The sequence below is a fragment of the Cervus canadensis genome, chromosome 18 (assembly GCF_019320065.1).
Source record: "Cervus canadensis isolate Bull #8, Minnesota chromosome 18, ASM1932006v1, whole genome shotgun sequence".
Lineage (NCBI taxonomy): Eukaryota > Metazoa > Chordata > Mammalia > Artiodactyla > Cervidae > Cervus > Cervus canadensis.
In genome coordinates this window covers 25,011,070-25,038,955 of record NC_057403.1, presented here as the reverse complement: position 1 = coordinate 25,038,955, position 27,886 = coordinate 25,011,070, and the positions used below count along the sequence as shown (strand labels likewise).

At 48.1% G+C, this 27,886-nt stretch overlaps 1 protein-coding gene across 7 annotated transcripts in view; it reads left to right on the top strand.

Annotated features, from left to right (window-relative positions):
• Nucleotides 1-27,886, top strand: part of SIPA1L3 (signal induced proliferation associated 1 like 3) — a 254,722-nt gene that overhangs the window by 97,774 nt on the left and 129,062 nt on the right. For 6 of the 7 annotated variants that reach the window (XM_043437890.1, XM_043437892.1, XM_043437895.1 and 3 more), the window contains one exon: nucleotides 5,017-5,084. The gene's annotated coding sequence lies outside the window, so the exon portion shown is untranslated. Of the gene's footprint in view, nucleotides 1-5,016; nucleotides 5,085-21,049; nucleotides 21,296-27,886 lie in introns of those variants that run through there. The other variant, XM_043437893.1, reaches the window with a different exon arrangement.

The following is a 27,886-nucleotide window of genomic DNA, read 5'->3' as shown; positions in this document are numbered from 1 at the left end:
CACCACACACCACACACACAACACAACACACACACACACACACACACACACACACACTTCCTTACTTGGTCTTTGTGAAGAGGTATGAGTGGATGACCTTTTCCATATCACACACACACACACACACACAGACTTCCTTACTTGGTCTTTGTGAAGAGGTATGAGTGGATGACCTTTTCCATATGAGCTGAGATGGAAACTGAAGGGAACAAGTGCAGGGACAGAAAGACCCAGGTGCACAGGCTGCTCTGGGGTCAGGAGAGCAGCGCCCGGGCTGGCTGGCCTTGGAGAAGCACCTTGCCTGGAGCCATGGCTATAAAGCCGGCTTCATAGGATTTCAGCAAGGATCAAAGCCAAGATCGTTAACATGTAAACACCATGAAATGTGATATAAGAGACTGGTTTTCAGGATGTTGATTGTGGAGTAATGGAACTTTTGTCAGACACTTCCCTGAGAGCCCATTTTTAAAAACAGAAAAAAGTAGAGCTGCTGTAGGGGAATGGGGGTACAGAGGCCCCCAGCTGTCTCCCTAAGGACCATACTCAGGGGAGTTCAGGGTGAAACCTCCTGGGGCTCTGAGGAGGCTTTGCCCCCAACTGGCCCTGAGTCCCAAGCAAGACATCTCAGCATCCTGAACCTCAGTTTCCTTATCCATTAAGTGGGCAGATCAGACTAGCTTGAAGAGTTCTTCACCTGGTTCCTATGAACAGAGGTTTCAGAGGTCTTTGACATCCCTGAGACAGTTTGGGGGGTGGAGGCAGGGAGGGGGCATTCCTAGAGAGACAAGACAGTTTTGTCAGCTCCTTGCAAGGATTATGTTCATTGGAACACGAAGGAGCACTGTTTTGATTTCTGAGGTCCCTTCCAGTTCCAACAGTCGGTTATTTCTGTTGTAAATGATAGAATGAATCCTCCCAACTCAAACTGGCTTAAACTGCAAAGGGGGAATTCATGGCTCTGGGACTTGAAAATCTCAGAGCTGGCCTGACCAGAGTCCGCACTCAGGTGTTCTTGTCAGGAATCCACCCTACACCACTTCTGGATTTTGCCTCTTTCGGCTTTGACTTTTATTCTCAGATGACGTTCCTCTCCCCCAGGGGGCAGAGAAAAACCCTCAGCAGCCCCTACCTTCCACCCATTTCTTCCTCCCAGTAATCCAGCAAAACGTCTGGGGTCGACTGTGATTGGCCTTGCTTGGGTCATGTGTGTCTCCCAAGAGCCAATCTCTGTGGCCGAGGGGAGGAGTCATCAGACTTGGAGGCAGGCCAGGATGCCCTCTCACCCCCAGGTTCTCTCATCCTGGCTTCTGTTTCTTGGTATAAACCCTAGGAAGCAAGGTGCGCAGCCCTGACTGTAACCTCTGTGACAGGTGAGCCAGGGCTGTTGCTCTGGTGGGTGCTGGAATTACTTAAGCAACTCCAACGGGGGTCCTTCCCTCCCAGGTGGTGTAAGAGGGGCTCTGGGCTGCCTGGGGTCCTGGCTGAACTCCTGGTGCTAAACCCTGCCTTCGCTGCATTTCCACATGCCTTGGGCATCTTCCTTTCTGCTGCGGCCCCTCCTGTGTATCAGGGACCCCAGACTGATGGACATCACAGCTTCCTCCATTTGACAGGAAATGGATTCCCAGCTCAGAGAGACGCGGCACCATCGCACGTCACTGCTGATGTGCCTTTAAAGAGCCATGAGCATCACTCTAGAGAAAGAAAGGCGGGAAATGAGTGGCAGAAAAGCAATTTCCGATGCAGTTAAAAAGGCACTGATTACAATTTTATAGGAGCTTTATTGCAGGGGCTTCCTGATCATCCCAAGAATTTTTTTTAATGATAAAGCCTGGTGATAAAGGAAGGTGTTCTAGGTGCTTCTGGTTCCCTCCTGCCCGTCCAAGCATGTCGAAAATCAAAGTCATTAGTATATTTCATAGACCAGCTTTAGGGACTTCAACCACCCAAGAGATTATTTCTGAGTTTTTACTGAGTGTGTGTTTTTCTGTATCTGATGATTCTATGTATAGTAGCTGTTTCTAATTTTATTTTGTGCTTTCCGAAGTGTCTTGGTAGTGAGCTGTGGGAATTGTCAAGAACTGTACTCACTCCTTCCCTTCTGTCAGTTGAGAGTCATTTGGTTGTGTGAACAAGTAGAAATTCAGGTCAGCCTGCTTACATATGAGAGAAATGTTTGAACTTGTAGTCTGGGACATTCTGTGTGTAACAATCTCAGGGTTGCCGGGACCCCATTTCCTTCTGTCTCCTGGCTCTGCAGTCCTCTGTTGGTTTTATTGTCAGATAGGCTCTGGGGCAGCTCCAGGTATATATCCGACCAGCTTAGCAGCCCCCAGGATTTTTCTATTATCTCAGCTCATGTCCTGAGACTCTTCTGTGGACCTGATCAGCTGGCTTTGGTGCCAGGGTCACGTCACCCTGAGCCATCCTTGAGGTTAGGGCTCTCGAAGAGGGGGTGCAGTGACTTTATTGGCCAGGCCTGTGTTTTTATGACACCATTCCCTTCCCTACCAACCTATGGGTGGGGTCATCCTCACAGGAATCCCATGGGCTTAGTGAGAAAGATGAGGTTCCGGGGCCTGACCTGGAAAAGGGAAGTGGGTACAGGATGCACCAAAACCACTCAGTGCCCAGGACCGCTTCCCATATGAAACTCACACGGATCTGGATCCGCCCCACACCCCCTAGTTGCTACCTTCCCCGAACACCTGCTCCACCTTTACCCTAGCCCGGGACTAGCACAGGTGTTCTTAGTCTCGGGTTCATGGACCCTTGAAGATGGAATTTAGAGGATCACGAAGTTGGCTGGGGAAAAATTACATCTTTATTTTCTCTACCATCTAACTGAAATAATTTCCATTCCTTCTGAACAAAGACCACAAGCCACGTTGTATTAGCAACACCCATGACTTTGTCGCCACTCGAAAACTCAAAAGTATTTCCATATCACATTACTGTTGCGGATAGTGCAGCTTATCATTGACACTCGTCTCTTTCTAAATGACTGTAGCTCCTGGACCCACTGCTAAGGTCTTGTGATTTGAAGCATTCATTGTCTCTGTTGTTCAGTTGCTCAGTCCTGTCCGACTCTTTGCGACCCCAGTGGACTACAGCACTCCAGGCTTCCCTGTCCTTCACCGTCTCCCAGAGTTTGCTCAAACTCGTGTCCATTGAGTCAGTGATGCCATCCAACCATCTCATCTTCTGTCACCCCCTTCTCTTGCCCTCAGTCTTTCCCAACATCGGGGTCTTTTTCATGAGTCGACTTTTCACATCAGGTGGCCAAAGTATTGGAGCTTCAGCTTCAGCATCAGTCCTTCCAATGAATATTCAGGGTTGATTTCCTTTAGGGTTGACTGGTTTGATCTTGTTGTCCAAGGGACTCTCAAGAGCCTTCTCCAGCACTACAACTTGAAAGCATCAATTCTTAGGGGCTCAGCCTTCTTTATGGTCCAGCTCTCAGTGGAAAAACCATAATTTTGACTATACAGACCTTTGTCAGCAAAGTGATGTCTCTGCCTTTTAATACACTGTGTAGGTTTGTCAAAAGCATTCGTAAAGAAGCACAAAGATGACTGTATCTCAGAATAGGTTTTGTGCTGAGGAATGTAACTGATTTCCTTTGTAATCTTGTGGATTCTATTTTGTACGCTTGAGCATGTGATTCTAAGAAAGAACCCACACCCTTCTTCTTCAGGTTGCTAGCACGGGTCCTTGACCTGAGAAAGGGTAAGAACTAAGAACTCTTTTTGGCTTCTCGATTATTGAAACTGTCCTAATCCTTAGGCTCTGGAAAGTAGGCCAGCTGCTTGCTAGGTTTCCTTCCTCGGAGGCTCGCTGGAGGATCTGGCTGGCGTGTGAGGTCGGCCTTGGTGTGTGGGTGGCATGTGGACATGGCAGCATCGGGGAAGGACGGGGAGGGTCCCTGCCAGCCTGCAGTTAGCCCTCTCTTCGTTGATCATCGTGACCACGTGGCCTGGCCAAGTGGTCGGGAGCAGGCTGTGAGCAAGTGTGAGGGACCAGGCTGCCTGGGTTCATCCTCCCTGAAGTGTACTTTTGACTGGCTGGGCAGCCTCAGCTAGGGGGCCCTTTACCCACTGTGTGCCTCAGTTCTCTCATCTGTAATATGGACACAATAATATTTTGTATTTCCTAGGGTTGTTGGGCAGGGGTGGAGACATGAAATGAGCCAGCACATTCTGCCTGGACGGAGCCTGGCACACAGGGAGAGAGAGTCACCATTTAGCACCTGGGAAGGTTCTAGGTTGTCCTCTCAGATCTCATCTTCCTGCCTTCGTGCCTAGCCTCAACTGAAATGTGATGGTGAATTGTGCAGACGGTGGCCTCTCGACCCAGAGACATTCATTCATCCATGAAATATCCACTTAAAGATGCACAACCATACTAAATATTCAAAAACATAAATTAGTAATACAGAGTGACAAGTCAGGACAAGAGCTTTTTCTCCACCACTCCTCTGCTCACAGTTGTCTGAAGGAGATGTCATTATAATGCGCTTTCATCTGTGCTCCTGACACCTCCCTGCCCTCATCTCCTACACGCACTCTGCTTCTGCAGCTCCTGCATGCCCCCCACCCCCACTCCAGCACACACACGCTCATGTGCGCACACACACACCCACCTCAGGTCGCGTGCACCGGCCGTCCCTGTGCCTGGAAGGCTCTTTCCCAGATGGTCACGTAGCTCATGGTCTCCTGTGTTCAGGTCTTCGTCCTCAGACCTCCTCTGATCAGCAGAATGTGCTGGCTCATTTCATGTCTCCACCCCTGCCCAATAACCCTAGGAAATACAAAACTCCCTCCCCTGCTGCAGTGTCTGCTCCCCATGGATCTGGTCCTGGTCACTGGCATACCCTCCGTGCCTGGCACGCAGCAGCCATTCAATAAATGCTCGTTGAGGCAGTGAATTCATGAATAACGGGTGGGTACTATGGTAGGAAGGCTCATATTGGCCAAAGGCGTAACCTTGTGTTTTGTTTTGTTTTTTTCTCTATAGATGCACAGTCTTTGACCTCGGCTCTCCTGGGACCCATAAGGAGCGCTAGTGTCCAGAACATACCAAGGGTGAGTACTAAGGTTTGCTTGACTTTGGTTTGCTTAAGCTTTACAACTCGTGCATGTAAGTCTCTTTATTATTTTTTGCTTGTTTTTTAGTTTTTGAGTGTTTTTTTGTTGGTTTTTTCTCTTTTCTTAATTTTTTAAAATTTTTATTTGGAAGAGTATCAGGGGAAAGACAGAAGTCTCCTTCACTGTCCCTCCCAACACCCACAGTCTGATGTCTTCCCTCCGAAGTAATGACTGTCAGTAGCTGGGTGGGTGTCCAGCCGGACCTCACTTCCTTTCATCTTTTTAATTTCCGTTTTTAAAATTTACACCAAGTGAAATTCACCCTTTGGTGTGTAATTCTTTGAGTTTAGGCAAATGCATGCCATTGTGTAACAGCTACCACGGTTAGGATACAGAATGGCCCCATCCCCCACCGTGTGGATGTGCTGGGTGTCTATAGGCTAAAAATGTCGTGCAAGTAGTTACACGAAATTAAAATACGTGTACACGGTAAGTACTTACCTGTGATATGAAGATTTTTAACATGTTTTGAAGTGGATTTCTGGGTGTTTGGCTAGTGAGCACCCTCTTTGGTTTCTTTGGCCTAGACCAGAGGAGGGGGCCTCGGCGTGGGGGGTGTCCCAGGTGACAGTGGGGATTCCTAAACGAGGACAGCTACCTTTGTTGGCAGGATGCCACAAGGGGCTTGGGAGAGGGGATGCTGTCTGACCCTTGAAGCACCAAGAGACCCCAGTAGTGTGGCAAGTGGGAGAACAGAAGATTCTGGCATGCAGGCTCTGGATGCAGATAATGGTATTGGCTGAGTTGCAGGGACCAGACAGTTGAGTTTGGGAACTGAGTGACCCAAACTAAGATCATGGCATCTGGTCCCATCACCTCATGGGAAATAGATGGGGAGACAGTGGAAACAGTGTCAGACTTTATTTTTGGGGGGCTCCAAAATCACTGCAGATGGTGATTGCAGCCATGAAATTAAAAGACACTTAACTCCTTGGAAGGAAAGTTATGACCAACCTAGATGGCATATTAAAAAGCAGAGGCATTACTTTGCCAACAAAGGTCTGTCTGGTCAAGGCTGTGGTTTTTCCAGTGGGTCATGTATGGATGTGAGAGTTGGACTGTGAAGAAAGCTGAGTGCCGAAAAATTGATGCTTTTTAACTATGGTGTTGGAGAAGACTCTTGAGAGTCCCTTGGACTGCAAGGAGATCCAACCAGTCCATCCTAAAGGAGATCAGTCCTGGGTGTTCGTTGGAAGGACTGATGCTGAAGCTGAAACTCCAATACTTTGGCCACCTCATGCGAAGAGTTGACTCATTGGAAAAGACCCTGATGCTGGGAGGGATTGGGGGCAGGAGGAGAAGGGGACGACAGAGGTTGAGATGGCTGGATGACATCACCGACTCCATGGACTTGAGTTTGAGTAAACTCCGGGAGTTTGCGATGGACAGGGAGGCCTGGCGTGCTTCAGTCCATGGGGTTGCAAAGAGTCAGACACGACTGAGTGACTGAACTGACTGACTGACAGATAGAGAGAATTCCCTGGCAATCCAGTGGTTAGGGCTTCAAGCTCTCACTGCAAAGAACCCAGGTTTGACCCCTGGTTAGGGAACTAAGATCTTGTGGCCAAAAAACAATTTTTTTTTTTAAATTAAAAAATTCTAAACAGCATCTTCCTCCTCGTTTGTTTCTTGGGTCTCTTCATGTTCCTTCATCCTGGTCTATGGCTCTGCCCAGGTACGAAAGCTTGTTTGTGGGGCAGTCTCTTGAGACCAGATTTCCATTGTGGGATGCTTCTTGGCCCAATTCTTTATTAACTTTTTTTTTTAATTTTAGAGGAATTTTAGACTTATAAAAAGTTACAAAAATAGCACAGAGCGTTCACATTATCTATCCTTCAACCAGCATCGCCTAATGCTACCATCTTATACAACTGTAGCATAGCTTTCAAAACCAGGAGGTGAGCTCTGGCCCAGTACGGTGAACTAAGTTACAGACTCGTTTCACTTGTTTTTTCACTGATGTCCTTTTGCTGTTCCAAGATCCTGTCCAGGATCCCTGACTGCGTTCAGTGGTCCCGTTTCCTTAATCCTCCTCTAGTCCGCCTCGGTTCCTCAGGCTTTCCTTGTCTTTTATGACTGGGACACTTCCAAGAGAGCGGTTCTGTCATTTTGTAGATTGTCTCAGTTTGGGTTTCTCTGGTATTTCGTCATGACTGCAGCTTATGCGTTACTTGGCGGAACACCTCAGAGGTGAGGTGCCCGTCATGGTGCATGGCACCCACAGGTCCACATGTCTTATCACTGGTGATGTTAACCTGGATCACTCGGTCAGGTTGCTGTCTGCTGGCTTTCTCCACTGTCTGGTAACTGTTTTTCCCTTTGTAATTGATAGTTATCTTGGGAGAGGTGCTTTGAGACCACACGAGTTTCTCCTTAAGCTTGCACCCACTCATTTTGGCACTGGTAGGGTGCATCTTGTATGTAAGTTATTACTGTGGTATTTCCCAATGGTGATTTTTTTTTAATGTCCTTCATTCCTTTTACATTTATGAATTGTCCTCATGATTAGTTCTGTAAGGAAGACCTGTCCCTTTTCCCTCATTTATTTCAGCTGTTAACATATATTTATATGGCCTCATGAAGTGAGGTGAAAGTCGCTCAGTCGTGTCCGACTCTTTGCGACCCCTTGGACTATACAGTCCAGGGAATTCTCCAGGCCAGAATACTGGAGTGGGTAGCCTTTCCCTTCTCCAGGGGATCTTACCCCAACCCAGGGATCAAATCCAGGTCTCCTGCATTGCAGGCGGATTCTTTACCAGCTGAGCTGCCAGGAAAGCCCAAGAAATCTGGAGTGGGTAGCCTATCCCTTCTCCAGCGGATCTTCCTGACCCAGGAATCGAACCAGAGTCTCCTGCATTACAGGCAGATTCTTTACCAGCTGAGCCACCAGGGAAGCCCTATGGTCTCATAGGGACTCATTTTAATCTAGTGTGGCCCTTTATAACGTGGTAGAAGGGGGACTTCCTTGGTGGTCCAGTGGTTAAGTCTCCACGTTTCCACTGCACCAGGTTCAGGTCCAGTCCTTGATAGGGGAACTAAGGATCCCACATGCCATGCAGCATGGCCCAAAAAAAAAAAAATTTTTTTTTTAAATTTAGTATGGTATCAGCAGACGAATGGATAAGGAAGCTGTGGTACATATACACCATGGAATATTACTCAGCCATTAAAAAGAATTCATTTGAATCAGTTCTAATGAGATGGATGAAACTGGAGCCCATTATACAGAGTGAAGTAAGCCAGAAAGATAAAGACCAATACAGTATACTAACACATATATGGAATTTAGAAAGATGGTAACGATAACCCTATATGCAAAACAGAAAAAGAGACACAGATGTACAGAACAGACATTTGGACTCTGTGGGAGAAGGCGAGGGTGGGATGTTTCGAGAGAACAGCATAGAAACATGTATATTATCTAGGGTGAAACAGATCACCAGCCCAGGTTGGATGCATGAGACAAGTGCTCGGGCCTGATGCACTGAGAAGACCCAGAGGGATCGGATGAAGAGGGAGGTGGGAGGGGGGATCGGGATGGGGAATACATGTAAATCCATGGCTGATTCATGTCAATGTATGACAAAAACCCACTACAATATTGTAAAGTAATTAGCCTCCAACTAATAAAAATAAATGGAAAAAAAAAAACAATAAATTTAGTACGGTAGAAGTTCCAGTTTCTGAGTGAATTCCTAATATCGCCTCTCAAGCCACAGGAGGACCAGCATTGTCCCCACCTCGTAACCAGTACATCAGGGACTGGAGAGCAGGAGATGGGGTTTCATTTGTCCCTTCATTTGTTCCATTCATTCCCTCAACAAATAGGCATTTGAGCACCTACTGTTATGTTCCAGGTACTGGGGATTCAGGAATGAACAAGACAGACAAAATCCTTTCCCTGCAGGCACTGACATCCTACTGAAGGATAAAACAACAGACAAACGAGTGAACGTCGGGATAAGGATGAGTACAGCAGGAAAGGGGACTCACTGGGAGCAACTGGGGGCAATTTTATTTTATTTTTGGCCACACTGTGGGGGGTGTGGGATCTTAGCTCCCCAACCAGGGATTGAACCAGTGCCCCCTGCATTGGGAGCACGGAGTCTTAGCTGCTGGATCACCAGGAAAGTCCAAGAGGGCAATTTTAGACCAGGCGACTCAGGAAGGCTTCTCTGAGGAGGCCCTGACCTAATTCTTCCACCTGCCAGGCAGGAGAGCTGAACGAATTAACTCACTTCTGAATAGGGTTTTGGGAATTGTGGCAAACAGGAAAACGTGTTCCCTCTCTGAGGAGCAGCCCCTGCTTAGCTCTAGCCCATTTGCTGCCCTGTGGAAATGCTAAATCTTGCCAGATCTTCTGATATTTTTTTCCCCAATAGAAGACAAAAATGAGGAATTCTTGCCAACCACCTGAACCCAAATTATGGTACATCAGTTAGCTTTCAGAAATCAGTGGATGACTATCTTTTGTTCATTTTCATTGTGTTTATTCATTAAGTTACTTTTGTAGCAGAGGATACCAGTTTTGCTGTTTGAGTAAGAATGTAGATTCTACATATAAATATATGTATATATATTCAAGTTTATTAAGTAAGTAATTGTATAATGGAACATATTAATAGATGCAACTGCAAAGGGAGGGTAGAACACAGCTACTCAGGTTTGGTAAATACTGCCCTGTCTTGGCCTTCCATGCTTTCTTCTCTGGATCAGGAGTTCTCAGCCGGGGACCTGAACTGAGGCTGGTAGACGGTTACCATGGCCATGTGCCCTGAGCCATTCATGTCATGGTGGGTGCAACAGCCTGGAATGGTTTCAGCTGCAAGAGCAGAAAACCCAGCTCACAGCAGCTTAAATAAATGAGGGTTGCTTTCTATTCCCTAACAACAAACCAAGAGGTACTTGGCTGCCAATGTTAGTTCAGAGGCTGAGTAATGTCTAAGCTGGGGCCTCCTTGAGTCCCTTGGCCTTTCGCTCATGGTTCCAAAGTTGCTGCTGCAGCTCCAGCCAGCACACGGAAGGGTGCATCAATGCCAGCAGCCTGTTTTTTTCTTTTTTTTTTTTTTTTCCAGTTCTGAACTGCTCAGCACTCCCAGAATCCCCCTCCCCAGAAGATTCCACTTATGCATCCTTGGCCAGAAATGGGCCATATAACCTCCCCTACTTCTAAACTATGAAAGTGTTAGTCACTCAGTTGTGCCTAACTCTTTGTGACCCCATGGACTGTAGCCCACCAGGCTTTTCTGTCCATGGAATTCTCCAGGCAAGAATATTGGAGTAGATTGCCATTCCTTTCTCCAGGGGGTCTTCCTGACCCAGGGATCGAACTCAGATCTCCTGCTTTGCAGGCAGATTCTTTACCATCTGAGCCACCAAGGAAGGTGAGAAGTTTCGTTTAGCTTTTCAACATCTTCTGAGGGGGAAGCTAGAGAAAAAGGGAATCAAGAGTGTCAGTGGGTTAGCCAGCCAACAGTGTCTGGCTCCACAGGGGAAGAAAAACAATAATAACGCACATTAATGGGTGCTGACTCGTTGCCAAGCCCTGCTGTAAGCACTTTACACGCATGATCTCATTCACTCCTTCCACCCACCCTGTGATGTCTCTGCTGTGATCTCCCCACTGTAATGACTTAGAAACTGAGGTGCCGAGAGGTGAAGCCCTTTGCCAGGTAGAGGAGCTGGAGTGGGAGCCTTTATTTATTTATTTATTTTATTTTAAAAAGTTATTTTATTTTGGCTCTGCTGGGTCTTCACTGCTGCAGGCAGGCTTCCTCTAGTTGTGGTGAGGAAGGGGGCTATTCTCTAGTTGTGGTGCGTGAGCTTCTCATTGGGATGATGTCTCTTGGTGCAGAGCATGCGCTCTAAGGCACACAGGTTTCAATAGCTGCAGCACGTGGGCGCGGTGGTTGCAGCTCCCAGGCTCTGGAGCGCAGGCTCAGTTGTCGTGGCGCACCGGCTTCGTTGCTCCAAGGCACGTGGGATCTTCCCAGATCAGGGATCAAACTCATGTCTCCTGCATTGGCAGGTGGATTCTTTACCACTGGGCCACTGCGGAAGCCCCAGAGTGGGAATCTTGACAGTGTCTCCAGAGTGCTCACTCTTGGCCACTGCATTTGGTTGCTTCATTAAAGGTCCTGGGGTTCCAGACTGCTAGCTGTCTGACCTCAGCTTAAATTCTTCTAGGAAGGCAGGAGTTGGGCAGCATATTTGCTTTGGGGAGGTTTTGATCATTAAAAAGCTGCTTTGTGAATCACATCCGCTCTGTGTTCACATCTCAGTGGTTCTGGCCCCATCCTGGTGAGGGGCAGTGGTCACACACCTTCCTCCCGGGGGCTGTTTGTGGCTCGCAGATGGCGGAGTCGTCTCCTGAACTCCATTTCCAAGCAAGCTATGTCTGTGCTTTCAACTCTTCTTCCCAGAATGATGCTTCCAGCCTTCCTTCCTTTCTTGGGGTTCTGCTGGTGGATTCAACACATATTTAACATGTGCCTCCTCAGTGCCCATCCCTGTAGTGTAGTGGTGTGGGCGAGACGGCCCCATGGCCGAGTGGACCATGGACTCAGGGTTCCTCATGTAGTGAGGGAGGCAGACCCTCAGACAGTCACAGCTCAGGCTGTATGGGGCAAACCCAGGAGGTGAGGGGAGCCCAGAAGAGGTGCCCAGACAAACATGGGCGTCAAGGAGGTCTCCTGGGAGCAGCTAGGGCCCTTGAAGGAGGAATGGCAATCATCAAAGAGCAGTTTCTCTCTCTCCTCTGCCTCCCCTGTCTTCAGGGAAACTCTTGCACTGCAGCTTTCATTGCTCTATCTCCACTGCCTTCCTGTAGGATGAAGGGTTTGGACTTGGGTTTCCATCCGTCCATCCAGCGAACAGATCCCATGTGGGCACTGGGCCCCAAGGCCTGCCCTCTTGGATAGAGAGTATTTGGGGAAAGCTTCGTAGGTGCACAAGCCAGAGCGATGAGAGTGCTGAGAGGAGAGGCCACAGGCCCTGGGAACTCTGAGGAGAGACACCTGACATTGGCTTGGGTCTTCAGGGCCAGCTTCTTGAAGGAGGTGAAATCCATCAGAGCAGGCTGACACAGTGGCCGAGAGCACAGGCTCAGAGTCCAGCCCACCTGGGGTCTAGTCTTAGCTTGATCACTGATGAGCCCCAAGTGGGGAGCCTAACTCTGGGAGCTTCTGTTTTCTCCTAAGATTGCCTTGGGAATTACAACATGACTATGAATGTTGGGGGCTTCCTTGGTGGCGCTGATGGTAAAGAACCTGACCTGCCTGTCAGTGCAGGAGGCAGAAGAGATGCAGGTTCGATCCCTGGATCGGGAAGATCCCCTGGAGGAGGAAATGGCAACCCACTCCAGTATTCTTGCTTGAAAAATCCCACGAACAGAGGAGCCTGGCAGCCTATAGTCCATGGTGTCACAAAGAGTAGGACACAACTGGACAGCAACAGCACAATGAATCTCAAATACTTAATGCCTGGTCGAAGTCGTCACTTAGTAGATGAGATGGCCATGGTGGTGGTGGTGATGGTGGCCACTTTCATTCATTAGCCTTGACTGCATGTCAGAAGTTAGGCATCCTTTAGTCGCCAACCTATAAGATAATAATAAGCACTCACTGCTGCTGTTAGGATTGTTTATTCCTCAGATACGAGTGTTTACCTTGCGCCCAGCTCCAAGCTAGCAGGGTGCCTGGACTGTGCTCTGGAAACAGCTGAGACCTGAGCCAGAAATTTTATGGGAGAAGAGAGGAGTTTGTTCAGTGTGTATTGGAAGCCGACAGCTTTCAGTCTCCCCGTCCCCTTTCCATCTAGTCCCTGGGCCTTTCAGCGAGTGCTAGCCTCCAACGCATGGGCTGCCCTTGACCTCTGTGGCCAGAACGCATGGATGCTCTCTCTGCTCAGCCCATCAGCCGAGTCCCAAATTAGACCTGACAGTGTGATTTATTCTCTGGGATGGAGCCAGGAGGGCAGAGCCCCAGTGGGTGATTCCGAGGGAAGGTTGTCAGCCCGAATTAGCCCAGGCCCTTCATGCAGCCTTGCTGTTTCAGCTTCCACTAGCTAATAGGGTTTTCCAGGGTGTTGCTGGCTTTGGAGCGGCCTCCTCCCCATTCCCAGGGGCCAAGCCTTGGCTGTGATCCCTAAGGGGCTGCGTTTGATGAGGGCCCCGAGGCGGGCTCTGTCTGAAGGGAGTGGGGGCTCTGGGTCCTTTCATCTGCCGCAGCAGGCACTGAAAGTGGTGATGCCCCAGGGAGCAGTTATTCAATCTCCCCCTCTCATCCTTTCAGTGAGTTCAGTACTGGCAGCTGAAGCCACCTCCCTGCTCCTCACCTCCCAGTCTGTAATCACAGTTGTCTCTGCCTTCATTCATCCACGGAGAATGCCAGTGAGAGACAAGATTCTGCTGCTGGAGCAAATTAACCCTGAGATCCTAGAGGTTGCATGCAACAAATGTTGACTTCTTACTCATGACCCAAGATTGGTGGGGGTGGGCGTTGGGGGGGGAGGCTCCCCTGTCTTGAACAGCGGGAACATACAGACTCCAGGGTCACCACGGCAGGGCGCTGGAACTAGAGGGTCACACAGCAGAGCTTAGATGCCAAGGCCGGAGTGACACAGTCCACCTCTGCAACCTGGAACTGGCTGCATGGCCTTGCCTAACTGCACGGGGCCGGGTATTCAGTGAGCAGTAAATATCCGCCACTGTAGGCAGGTGTAGTCTTTATTAAGCACTTACTGTGTGCCAGCTCTCCTCAGGGGGCTCTGAAGATACAAAGGGGCCCTTGCCTTCTTGGGGCCCGTGGTTCCGTGGAGGAAACACAACCTCAGTAAGTAATCACTGAATGAGCCAAGTCATTACCTCTGCAGTTCGTGCCCCAATGGGGGAACCAGGAGAGCCTATCCAGGGGGAATCTGTCCTGTTCAGAGAGGTCAGAGGACGTCTGTCATACAGACTGCCATTTGAGGGGAGGCCTGAGGACGTGTGGCTCCCCAAGTGACTCAGTGTAAAGAACCCGCCTGTTAATGCAGGACACGCGGGTTCAATCTCCGGGTCAGGAAGATCCCCCTGGAGGAAGAAATGGCAACCTGCCGCAGTGTTCTTGCCTGGCGAAACCCATGGACAGAGGAGCCTGGCGGGATACAGTCCACAGGGTCACACAGAGTCAGACACAGCTGAGCATGCACACACATGTGCTGAAGGCTGTGTAGACCTTCGTGGATCAGGGCACATGCCCAGTAAAGGAAACAGCATCAGCGAGTTCTGGACGTGGGAAGGAGCTTGACTTGGAAGGAACTGGAAGGCGGCCAGCCTAACGGCAGGATCCTGAGCTGGGGAGAGGAAGGTGGAGGCAGACCGTGCAGGGGCTGCGTGGTTGTGGGGAGGAGTTCGGTATTTGTTAACACCTACCTTTTGGAGCTGTTGGAAAAATTACATGAGCTCAATCATTCTTTCAGCAAAGGCTTGTTTCAGCTCTTTGGCAGGCAGCGTTTCAGGGCCACGGGACATAGTGAGAACAGGATGGACACGTGTTCCTGTCTCATGTAGCTGGCATTCTGGAAAGTCGGGGGAGACAGATAAGCAAGAAAACCAAGTAGTATCATTTTACCTGGTGCAAAAACTTCTGCCCAGTGAAACAGGGTAATTTAATAGAGAGCATTTAGTTCAGATGCTTTTGGCCACGAGTAACAGAAAACCTGATTTGTGCCAACTTAAACTGTCAGGAAATGTGTGGGCTCCCCAAGTCTAGGCATTCTCAGGGCTGAGGACTTGGCTGCTCAACGTGCTGTGGAGAACCCAGGTTCACCCTGCAGCAGCTGGGCTGTCCATGATGCACCTACCTGCACCTTAAGACAGGTCCCTCCCATGATCACTGGGAGGCAGTTGGGACATCACAGGCAGTCTCAGGGGTGGAAGCAGAAGCTTTTTCAAATTCTGTGTGTCCCCACCAGGGATCTCCTTCAGCCCACCTTTGTGGGCTGTGAATTGTAGGGCCTGTGGGAGAGCAGGAAGGCGGCTTCTGCAAGAGTCCAGATGGCAGAGGATGGAGGACAGAACCAGAGTTGGGGGAGTGGAGGGTGAGGAGGGGGCAGGTTAGCAGGTAGAATGGCTGGGGCTTGCTAACAGCACGGCTGCTGGAAAGAAGAGATGCTGAGCACACACGCTCGCATGCAAGCACACACACACGGATGGCCGCCTTGTACTATATCCTTTTCTTGCAAAAATAATGGTGCATATTTGCATATTGCAGGCTCTGAGAAATCTTGCAGGAAAGAAACCTGCTTCTTTGACGATGGAACCTTTTGCTTTTCTAAGAGGCACTTAGTAACCTGTTCTGCAGAAAAACTTGAAAATTTTTGCTTTAATGGTGTCTCATCTTTGTGGCACCTTAGAGTCACATGGGGAGCTGTAAGAAACCCCAAGGCCTGGGCCCCACCCCAGAGCATTCACTAGAGTCACCAAGGGTAGGACCAGGCGTGGGATGGGTTTTTTTTTTAAGCTTCCCAGATGTTTCCGGGGTGCGGCTGAGGGTGGGAACTATTGTTTTATTGTGTCCTTTGGTGAGCCTCACATTATAAAACTGTATTGTTTTTCTGTGTGTCTGATTATCAAAGTAATAATTTGCTTGTTGTTTAAAAAAAAAAGATCAAAGGACCTAGACTCTGCCAAGATAATCATTTTTTCAAGCCTGATGTGTTCCTTCCAAATTAAAAAAAATCCTTGTATCTAAAAATATGTATATGTTTTGTATAAAATATTATATATGAAGTGTGTGAAGTGTGAAAGTCGCTCAGTCATGTCCGACTCTAGGCCAGAATACTGGAGTGGGTAGCCGTTCCCTTCTCCAGGAGATCTTCCCAACCCAGGGATCGAACCCAGGTCTCCCTCATTGCAAGCGGATGCTTTATCATCTGAGCCACCAGGGAAGCCCAAGAATACTGGAGTGGGTAACCTATCCCTTCTCCAGAGTATCTTCCCGACCCAGGAACCAAATCGGGATCTCCTGCGTTGCAGACTGAGCTACCTGCTGAGCTACCAGGGAAGCCCCCAATATTTTATTTATATATATATATATATATATATACACACACACATACATACATAAAAGCCCCTAATATTATATATATACATACGTGTGTGTATATATCCCAAAGCAGAGTAAGCGACTGAACTGAAGGCAAAGTGATTCCCCATCTTTCCAGAGAAAAGATTTTTTTAAAGTTTTGGGGTCTATTTGAAATATTTAGGAATATTGATGACATAATTAGCAGCCTATCTATATTTTTAACTTATTAATTTTGTGACACATTTAGAATCATGATATTAAAAATGTTGAATTAAAAATGTGGCTTAGATCCTCTCACTTCATAAAATGTCACTCATACTATTCACAGACCTCCTTCTCATCATTGGAGCCCCTTTTCAGTCATCGATGCACATTTCCAGAATACACTGTTTCCACCTACCTCTAAAGTGCTTGTGATGCGGCACTTCTTGAATCTGTGTATTAAGTCATTTCTGAAAACTGTATCCCAAATAGTCTTATATCATTAGACAATTTTTTTCAAATTCCCCTTTTAGTTGTGTATTGGTGATCTCTAATGTGTAGCCAATAGCTTTTACTATGTTACATTAAGAAAGAAAAAAAAAAACAGATTTTTTTTAAAAAGGCAATTACAGAAAATTAATAAATGAAAAAATATGAACATATAAAAGTGGTTACATAAGCATTCATTTTTTTGAGTCAATCAGACTAATGATTCCAATATGAATAATAAATGACAGTTTAGGAAAATGCAGTTTCATCCCACACAGCAGCAATTTGCCTCGAGATGGTTTTCAGTCTTACTTTACACAGCCTTTTTTTCAGTTTTCAAAATTCTAGTTTAAATGCCCCTTCCAAAAGTCCACAGTAAGACTTTTTTACATTGAGTATTTTGTTTAAATTAAATGATTTCTTTGTCTCTATCTTGCTTTCTGTCTTTAAAGGGCCTCTTTAAGTGACTTATAACACTTGGAATTGTGAGGTCAAGCCCCCCAGAACAGTTCCTGAGTCTGTTATACTATATCCCTCCTTTTTTATTGTTGCCAAAGCTGGCATCACTGAAATCTTTAGATTCTACTGTGGCTTTTTCTCAGATGGCACTTTGTTCAAAAGAAAATTATGTGAAAACTCTTATTTCTGAAGATCATTTTTGAGGGGGGAAATCTTAACTTTGTATTTGGGTAGATCTTATATTCAGACTAAATTAATTAGGTTAAACACAGTTCACTCAGTGGTATTTGTATTTGATCTTCCTGCCATGAGCAATAACTCCTTGGAAAGCCTGAGTTTTCTCTTTCCCAGCTTAATCTCATTCGTTCGTTCAATACTGATTAATCTCCTATTAGCTGCCCTAAGAACCAGGCTTCCCAGGTGGCTCAGGGGTAAAGCCACCTGCCAGTGCAGAAGAGGCAAGAGACAGGTCAGGAAGATTCCCCTGAAAGGGGAAACGGCAACCCACTCCAGTATTCTTGCCTGGGAAATCCCACAGAGATGCCTAGTGAGCTACAAGCCATGGGGACCCAAAGAGTGGAACAGGACTGGGCGACTGAGCATGCGCAAACCCACGCACCCTAAGAACCCGTGAAGAGTCGTGGTACAAAAGACCTGTGTTGGAATCCCAGCCTCCCACCCATGTGAGTGTGGCCATGACACTTAACCTCCCTGTGCCTCAGTGTTCCCATCTGTAAACTGGAGATGATATCACTAACTCCCTTGTAAAGTGGTTGTAGGGATTCAGGGGTTTAATACAGATCCACAGTCCCAGGTGGAATGTTTTCCAAACAGATTATCATCACTGCAGGAATAGCAATGTGACGGATGCTTCCCGAGACCCTGCTGGGTATAAGTTCTCCATCGCTTTTCTAAAACCCAAATCATCCAGGATCCCAGTATTCATATGGTCTAAAAGGTTTGGAAAGGCACCTGTATCTATAAAACACTTATGAGTGCCTGGCACATAGTAAGTTCTATGTAAATAGTAACCCTTCATTGTGTGTGTGTTCAGTCGCAAAGTCCAGTCCCTCTGTTTCTGATCTGATGGACTGCTGTACGCTGGGCTTCACTGTCCTTTGCTGTCTCCCGGAATTTGCTCAGATTCCTGTCTGTTGAGTCAGTGATGCTATCTAACCCTTCATTATTATTATTGTTTAAATAATATTTTTAAAAAATAACCCTTTGTATCATATTATATTAAATAATAATATTATGATTTAAATAACCTTTCATTATTATTATTATTTGAAGCACATCCCTCACTATCCTTAATCATCATGTGGAAATGCACGTGATAACCACGAGATGCCATCGCACACCCACCTCAGTAGCTGAAATCAAAAGACAACACGGGAGGAGATGAGGTCAGAGTTACATGTGAGGCCTTATAGGGACCGAGGCTTTTTGCTGAATGTGTTGTAGGAGGGCTCCAAGCAGAGGAGGGAGACGGTCTGACTCAAGTTAGCAGACTCCCTCTGGCTGTGTGTGGGAGTAGGGCTGGGAGCTCCTGCTTCGGTTCACGGCCCAGGCTGGCGGGGAGCAGGGGGAGGACCAGGGAAGTGGGCAGATCCTCACCATAATTTGAGGGTGGGGCCAATACTAACTTTGAATGGACTGGATGTGGGGGTGAGAGAAGAGGGTGGAAGGTGGCACCAGGGGAAGAGTGAAGGTGTTGAGTTGAGAACCAGCAGAGTGGAGATGTGCAAGGAGCAAGTGAAGGTGGGAAAACCAAAGATAGAGCTGATGGGAATGGATTCAAGAGAAAGAGGAGTTTTAAAGGTATACAGAAAAACGATCATAAAGTACAGAGAGTTCTCACAAACTCCATCTCTCCCCACTATACAGTTTCCCCTTTTATTTACATTCCTATTAGCGTGGTATGTCTTTTTAAATGGGTGAACCGGCACTGATATGACATTATTAACTGAAGTCTGTAGTTTATAGTTAGGGCTCATGCCTCATGTTCTCCACGCCATGGGTTGTAACACACGTGATGTGTATCCACCATCACGCTGTCACGCAGGGTCGCTGCAGAGCTCTGTGCTCCATCTATTTGGTCCCACCCCTCCACCAACCATCACCCCCCTCAACCACTATTGATCTCTCCTGAAGAAGAACAGGACTTTGTATCCATCCCCCCAGCAGACGTGAGCCTGTGAAAATGCGGCTCCGTGTGTTTTGTTTGTTGCTGTGCCTCTCGTGCTTTGGCCATGCCTGACGCACAGTAGCTGCCCAAGAAGACTTACCTGGCGGTCCAGCGGTTAACACTCTGCGCTGGGGACGCGGGTTCAATCTCTGGTTGGGGAACTTGCTGTGCTGCATGGCCAAGAGATGAGAATAAAAAATAATATGCTCAGTTAGTGTCTTCTTGGATTGGAGAGGCATTAGATCCTGAAAGGGCTTCCCTGGTGGCTTAGATGGTAAAGAATCTGCCTGCAATGTAGGAGACTCGGGTTCAATCCCTGGGTTGGGAAGATCCCCCGGAGAAGGGATTGGCAACCTACTCCAGTATTCTTGCCTGGAGAATTCCATGGACAGAGGAGCCTGGCAGGCTACAGTCCATGGGTTCGTAAAGAGTCAGACATGACTGAGGGACTAACACTTGTAGAACCAGAAGGAGCCCGTGGAATCAGGCTATACATAACCAGCGTGTGACACAAATGTGCTCCGTGGACCTGGGCTTCTGCTCTCCCATGGACTCCACTCCTCTCTACCTTGGACATTAGGGGGCGGGAATAATCAGAATGTACCCTCAACATCTGTGTCCCCCTTCACCCCCAGACTAACCATTTACAGAGTGCCTGGTCCCATGGACAGGACTGACGTGACTTCCCCATCTGTAAATTAGGGTAGTAATAGTATTGACCTCACAGGGCTTTGGTGGGGGGTGGGGGGGGTCACTGAGATAATGCTGTAAAAACATCGTAGGTGTTTAATAAACGTGATGAGCTGTTGTTAAAAGTAATAATGTCACTGCCATTATTCTGACTTCATGGCACTCCCCATGTGCTGAGGGAAGATGCATGTCAGATAATCACTCAGATAACAACATAATTTAAACTGGTGGTTAAACTCTAAAGGAAAAGTTCAGAATGCCTGGAGAGAGAGTTAACAGGTGGGCCCTTACTGGAGTGGGGTTGGGAGAGTCTGAGAAGCCTTTTCTGGAGAAATGACCCCTAAACCTAAACTTGAAGGATAAGTAGGAGCTCACCCAAGGGCAAGCTGGAGGCCAGGTGTTTTGGGGGCAGGAAGATGAGCCTGTTCAGAGGCCCCGTGTTGTGGTGGAGGGGAACAGAGGCCCATGTGCCCTGAGCAGAGAGATGGGGGGAAGGGTCATTCCGGACCTGGTGAACCATCCATCACGATTGGTCTTCTTCTGGGGGCCCCTGAGTTCGAGGAAGGGTTTTAAGGAGAGAAGTGATACGGGCTGGCTTGGTTCTTTAACTCCCGCGTGCAGCGCCCTTTCACCGCCTGGCCTCCCGGCTGCCTTCCTCCCCTGGGACAGTTTATACCAGAGAGTAAGCCAAGGTCAAGGTCAGAGACTGCAACCCTCCCTTGTGCTTTTTGTGGCCCTCTGGCTGTCCGTCTGCAGGGCTGGAAGGAGCTTTACATAAGAAGGTGCCCCGGTTCCAGACTCACCAGCCCTGAGGAAAGAAGCAGCTTGCGGATCCATCCCAGGCCACAGGGAGGCCCGCGAAACAGGTCACCGCAGCAGGGCCTCTTCCTCAGAAAGGCTCGGGGCCTTGCTGACTCACCATCCCCTCCTCTCAGAAGGGACCCGGCCCCACCCGTTTCCCTGTTTCTTTTGCAAGATGCCCACCAGTATGCTTCTCTCAGTTCTCTCTTGTGGGCCAGGCCCTGGAGAGACCGGGGACAGCAATGGGGAGGAGAGATTCCTGATGACCTTGGTCTCCTCAGCCCGGCACAGGAAACAGCTATTTTGTGGCCCAAGAGTTTGGGGAGGCCCCTGTGCCCGGCCCCTCTGCGAGGGCTCAGGTGATTCCTCCAGCCTGGGGAATGGTGTCAGATTTCCGGGGTGCGGAGAGGCCCAGGTACCCTGAGCAACTCCTCTGATCCTGCCCTGGCGTCTCCTCTGCTGGTTTCTGGGTAAGTGGAGGCCTTGCTGTCCCCTCTTCCGCCGTGTCCCTGTCTGGTCGTTCCCAGAGCTCCCAGAGGGGAACTCTGACCCATGGAGGGGGTGGGGGGTCTCCCTTCTGAGCACTTGGGGGCACTCTGTCTCAGGAAGCCCACAAAACTTTGAGCTGTGGCTTCTCGTCATTGCTGCCTGGGGTGTTGAGAGGCTTAGAGAGTCTTTTAAACGGATGGATTCCACACCCAGGGTCTGTGCTGCTATTACCTTGCTCAGTCCTCCCAACAGCCCTGGGAGATGGGTTCTCTTAGGAAACTGATGAGGAAACCAGGGCACAGGGCTGTGAGGGCGCTTGCCTCAGCCCCGCAGCTGGGAAGTGGTGGATTTGAACCTGGGCTGTTTGGTTTCCTAATCACTGGCTGTGCCTCTGGCCTGCCTGCCCTTATCACAGCACTCTGTTTATTTTCTTCTTAGCACCTACTCAGTTTGTTGACTTGTGTATTGCCTATCTACACACCCTTTAGGATGTAAGCTCCTATTTGATAATACAAATTACACTTCTTGTTTGCTGCTTAATAAACATCTGTTGAATGAATGATGACAAGGATGTGGAGGAACTGGATCACTCCCACTTGCTGGTGGGAATGTCATATGGTACAGGCACTCTGGCAAATAGATTGGTAAATTCTTAAAAACTAAGTGGGCAGCTCTCATATGACCCGGCCGTTTGACTCTTGGGCGGAGAAGTAAGACTTGGGCTCACACAAAAGCCTCTATACACAGTTGTTCACAGAAGCTTCTTCATAATAGCCACACACTGGAAACAGCCTGGCTGTCCCTCAGCAGATGAATGGTTAAACTGTGCTGCATCCATACAATGAAATACTACCAGCAGTAAAAGGGAGCAAACTACTGATACACTTGCCAATTTGGATGAACCTAAGGAAGTTGTGCTGAGTGAAAAAAGCCAGTCCCACATGGTTGCAAACAGTATGCTTCCATTTACATAACTTTTTTTTTTTTTTACTGTATATGCTATAATTTTATTTTTTCCACTCATCATTGATAGTTATCTTTGTTTTTTATATATATAGTTCTTAAAAGTTACACTCCATTTACAATTACTACAAAATATTGGGTATATTCCCCACGTTGTACAATACATCCTTTTAGCCTGTCTTACACCCAGTAGTTTGCACGTCCTGCTCCCTCATTCCTGTATTGCCCCCCCATAACCACTAATCTGTTCCCTATCAGTGAGTCTGCTACTTCTTTGTTATACTCACTAGCTTGTTGTATTATTTATGTATTTACTTCTGGCTGCTCTGGGCCTGTGTTGCCGTGCGTGGGGTTTCTCTAGTTGCGGCGAGAGGGGGCTCCTCTCTAGCTGTAGTGAACTGGCTCAGTAGTTGTGGAGCAAGGGCTTGGTTGCTCCAAGGCTTGTGGAATCTTCCCCGACTAGGGACTGAACCCCGTTCCCCGTGCCTTGGCGGGAGGGTTCTTTACCACTGGACCACCAGGGAAGTCTGTTGTATTTTTCAGATCCCATACCTAAGTGAGTTCCTACAGTATTTGTCTTTGTCTGACTTATTTCGCATTGTCCTCCAAGTCTATGCATGTTGTTGCAATATGTAACATTTTAAAATGCCAAAATCGTACAGATGGAGACCATGTTGGTAGTTGTCAGGGGTGAGGGACATGGTTATGGAGGAGTGGATGTGTGGTTACACAAGATAACACAAGGGATCTTTGTGACCATGGAACTGTTCATATCTTGGTTGTATTGGTGGATACACGGCACACACATGTGATGAGTGGGTGTAGAACAGGATTATACACACAAATGAATATGGGAAATTGGAATAAAGTCAGTAGATTGTTTCAGTGTCCATATCCTGGTTATGATATTGTGTTTCATTTTTGTAAAATGTTACTTTGTGCCAAATTGGGTAAAGTGTATATAATATCTCTCTGTGGTGGTGGTTTAGTTGCTAAGTTGTGTCCAACTCTTGCAACCCCCGCCCGGCTCCTCTGACCTTGGGGTTCTCCAGGTTGTATCATGGTTTACAAATGTAGGTGAGTCTGCAATGATCTCAATAAAAAATGGCTATTTTTAAAAGTCACCAGTGAGACGGGAAAGAGAGAGACGGGGAAGTGGAGGATGGATCTCTCTGCAGAGACCAGGGAGAGCATAGGGGCTGGAGGCCATGGGAGGGGTTTAGAGTTTACCCTGAGGTCAGCCCCTGAAGGGTTTTCAGACTGGAGAGGGGCCTGGCCAGTTAAGTGATAACATCACACTTAGAGATTGCAGTCAGAGCAACTGGAGGACAGAGCCATGGCAAGGAGACCAGAATGTGGAGGAAAGGGAGCTGGCTGGGGAGCCTTTTAGGGCTACAGCTGACCAGCCTCCATAGGAGAGGGTCAGGGATGACTCCTGGAATAAGGCACTTAGTATGTTTAGTCAGCTAGCCTCCGTGTCTTGTTCAGAGTGTGTGTTACACGTGTAGACATGTGTCAAAATTATATATATAAAACACACATACACATACATGTGGTGGTGTTCAGTCACTCAGTTGTGTCCGACTCTTTGCAACCCCATGGACTGCAGCACGCCAGGCTTCCCTGTCCTTCACCATCTCCCAGAGCTTGCTCAAACTCATGTCCATTGAGTGGGTGATGCCATCCAACCATCCCGTCCTCTGTCCTCCCCTTCTCCTCCTGCCTTCAATTTTTCCCAGCATCAGGGTCTTTTCTAATGAGTCAGCTCTTTGAATCAGCTGGTCAAAGTATTGGAGCTTCAGCATCAATCCTTCTAATGAATATTGAGGATTGATTTTCTTTACAAATGACTGGTTGGATCTCCTTGCAGTCCAAAGGACTCTCAAGAGTCTTCAGTACCACAGCTCAAAAGCATCAATTCTTTGATGTTCAGCTTTCTTTATGGTCCAACTCTCACATCCATACATGACTACTGGGAAAAACGTACGTGTTATTTATTTGGCTGCTCTGTATCTTAATTGCAGCATGTGGGAACTTTGGTTATGTCATGTGAACTCTTACTTGTGATATGTGGGATCTAGTTTCCTGACTAGGGATCAAACCTGGGCCCCCTGCATCATTGGGAGCATGGAGTCTTAGCCACTGGACCACCAGGGAAGTCCCCAAACTGTATACTTAAAACTGATATGTGTTACTATATGTAATTATACTTCAATAATTGATGCATACATACCATCAAATCTTAACGATTGAAAAAAGATAGCTCACATTTCTTAAGCCTTTACTCTGTGCCAGACTCCATGCTAAGCACTTTACACATATTCATTCATTTTATCCACACAACAGTCCTGTGAAGTGGGTACTTCTGTCCTTATTTTATAGATGAGGCAGCTCAAGTGAAATCACTGGTCCAGGGTCACGAGGCAGCCTCACGACTGAGCGGCCATTGGCCCCAGGGCAGGCCGGCTACAGAGGGCAGGTCTCTCTGAGCCCCTTTCATCTCGTTCAGGCCTTTCCCTTGATCCTGATGGAGTGATGGTACACCGCAGCCAGTGGGGTGTCCTTGCCGAGGTCCTCAGGCCGTGAGCCACTTCAGAGAGCCTAGCTGTAGTCATATCTCAGGGTTCTCAGATCCAGAAGTCCAGCCTTTGATTCAGGAACAGAGTCTCTGCAGGAGAGCCAGGCTGGGCTTTCTCGTCCTGTCTGTCATCCTCAGCTGAGTCAGCTGGGGATTAACCCCCTGCTGAGTTCAGGACAAATAGAACATAGAAAACTGGCTGCAGCTTGGCTCTTATGAAGAATGAAGGAAAGGAGTAACCACCGCATAACGTTTCCTGAGCTCTCGGGCGCCAGGGACAACCCGACAGCCTGTTTCTGCAGCATCCCATGTGTCGTGTTGTCCCACCAGGCAGGGGACGCACACCTTGAGACTTGTAAACCTTCTCGATGCTGCGTTCCTTCCTGTCGATGTCGCAGATGCCCCATGTCCCTCTTGCAGGATTTTTAGCCACTGGACCGCCAGGGAAGTCCCCAAACTAAAAACAGCTGCCTACTTTGTGGTTTTAGGGATGCTTTCAGTTGCAAGTAACAAAAACCTTGGTATCATCTGGCCAAATGGTAAAGACATTTAATCCGTCTTAGAAGTCTAGAAGTGAGTGGGTATCAGGCCAGGTAGGGTCAGCAGCTCAAATGTCTGCCATCTAGGTTCTCAGCATTAGCTTCATCCTAGAGTCTCTCTCTCTCTCTCTCTCTCTCTCTCTCTATCTATATATGACCCATGTGCCTCTTGGTCCCAGGATGGCTGCCAGTGACAGTCAGGGCCACCTGCTTTCCTGTCTCCAGATATTAGGAAAGAGAGAGAGAAGAAAAAGAGAGCCCAGTCCCTCATGGGTTATAAATACTTCCCTTTAGTCTAGGACTGGTCCAGCTGAGGTCACGTGCTCTCCTCACCTGGCCAGTCAGATCACCAGAGGAATGCCATGCCCTGATTGCCTTTGACCAGTTGGGGTACATCTTCCAGGGGAAGAGGTGAGTGAGTATTGAGTAGACAACCAAACACCGGCCACAGCTGGGCAAGGCCTCCAGACTCAGTGACCGAGGCTAAGTTAACAAGTTGTCAGGCCCAACAGGTCATGCCATTGGAGAAGAAAGATTTTCTTTCGAAGAAGTGTAGTGATTCATGTCCAGTTTCTGCCTTCTGCCTCCTTCTCCACCCTCACCATGTGTACCATGTACTCACTCCCTCAGTCGTGTCCGACTCTTTGTGACCCATGAAGTGTAGCCCACCAGGCTCTTCTGTCCCTGGGATTCCCCAGGAAAGAATACTGGAGTGGGTTGCCATTTCCTCCTCCAGGGGATCTTCCCGACCCAGGGGTTGAACCCACATTTCTTGCGTCTCCTGCATTGGCAGGCGGATTCTTTATGTCAGGTCGGAAGCCCCCAGAGAAAGGCGGAGGGTTAGGTAACTTGCCCACGGTCACACACCTAGGGAGCAGTGTACCAGGAATCCACATACGAGTAGTGGTAATACCAGCTAACGCCTCCCGGTGGTTACCTGTGCCAGGCGCTGCCCTCGGAGCTTTACATATGAACCCACTTACTCTTCATGTCAGCCCTGTGAGGGGAGGTACTTGAGTTATTTCCATCTTACAAGGAGGTGACAAGTCAAAGACAAGAATTAACATTTGCTTGCGAGGATGCTTTGTACCGGACTGTTTCAGATTTCTAGCTCATTAAAGCTGAAACAGGTCATGGTGGCCACTTGACAGGCAAGAATACTGAGGAGGAAGAGAGGTTGACAGTGATAGCAGCTACCACCCATCCCTGGCATCAGGTCCTATGCTAAGTGCTCCAGACGTACAGATATCGATGCTTCCTCTGGAATCCTGTGAGGTAAGCCCTCACAGATGAGGAGACATAAGCTCAGAGAGCTGAGGTGCCCTGTTTGGAGCTGGAAGGTACTGTCGTTGGCACTCAGACTGTAGCGCCTGTGCTCCCAGCAGTTGGCCACCATCACCAAGGACATCGGTGAGGATCAGTCACCAAATGTCACCCGTGTGCCCGCTGTGCCAGTCACTATGCTGGTGCTGAGACACAGCCATGCACAGCACTGGCAGTGACCCCCTCAAGGAGCTCACATTTAAGTAATTGGACACAAACAAGACTGGTGTTCACCGTCCATTCTGGTTGCCCGTTACCATGTTGTTGTTTTATGTCTCACCCTGGTATATAAGTAATGCAGAGTCAACTCACAGTGGCTTATTGATCAAGAAGTCCAGAGAAAAGGTAGTTCTGAGATTGGTTCCACAGCTCCACATGTCAGGGCCCCAAGAATGCACTCTTGAGATCATCTTGACCCTTCCTCATGGTTGCAAAATGGTTGCTGTGGCTCCAGGTAACATGTCCTCTCAGCCACAAGGCAGAAAGCAGAAAGCCAGCTAGGACTGCCATACCGCTCTTTTATGAGTAAGCGTTCCTATCTTCTAGCAGCCTTCTCAGTTGGAAAAGTGAATATCTAGCTTTTTCAGCCTCAATATTGGCAGGTTAACAAAGGAGAGGGGGTTTAAAATGTGGGGAGGCCAGTTGAGAGTGTTTGCTGTGGCTTAGGGAGAAAAAAGTGAACTTTATTGCTGCTCCATCCTGGCCCCAGGTGACTCTCTTCATGCCGTGGACATTTGCACATTTATTCTTGCAATGGAGGAAGAGCTCCTAGAGGTTAAAAACAGGGACTGTATAGAGTCAGTCTGCAGGATTTGAAACTAGCTTTGCCATTAACCAGCTGTGTGACCTTGGGCAAGTTCCTTCATTCTGTGCCTCAATTTCCTCCTATGTAAAGTGGGGTTAATAAAAGTACCATTCTCAAAGGGAATGGCAACCCACTCCAGTATTCTTCCCTGGAGAATTCCATGGACAGAGGAGTCAGGTGGGCTACAGTCCATGGGGTCACAAAGAGTCGGACACGACTGAGCGACTAACACATACTGACATTTCTCAAAGGATTGTTGTGCTGATCAAATGAGCTAATACGCATGAAGTGCTTAGAACAGTGCCAGGCACATAGTAGGCCCCATATGAATGTTGGGCAGTGTGATTATTCTTTGTCCCATTCA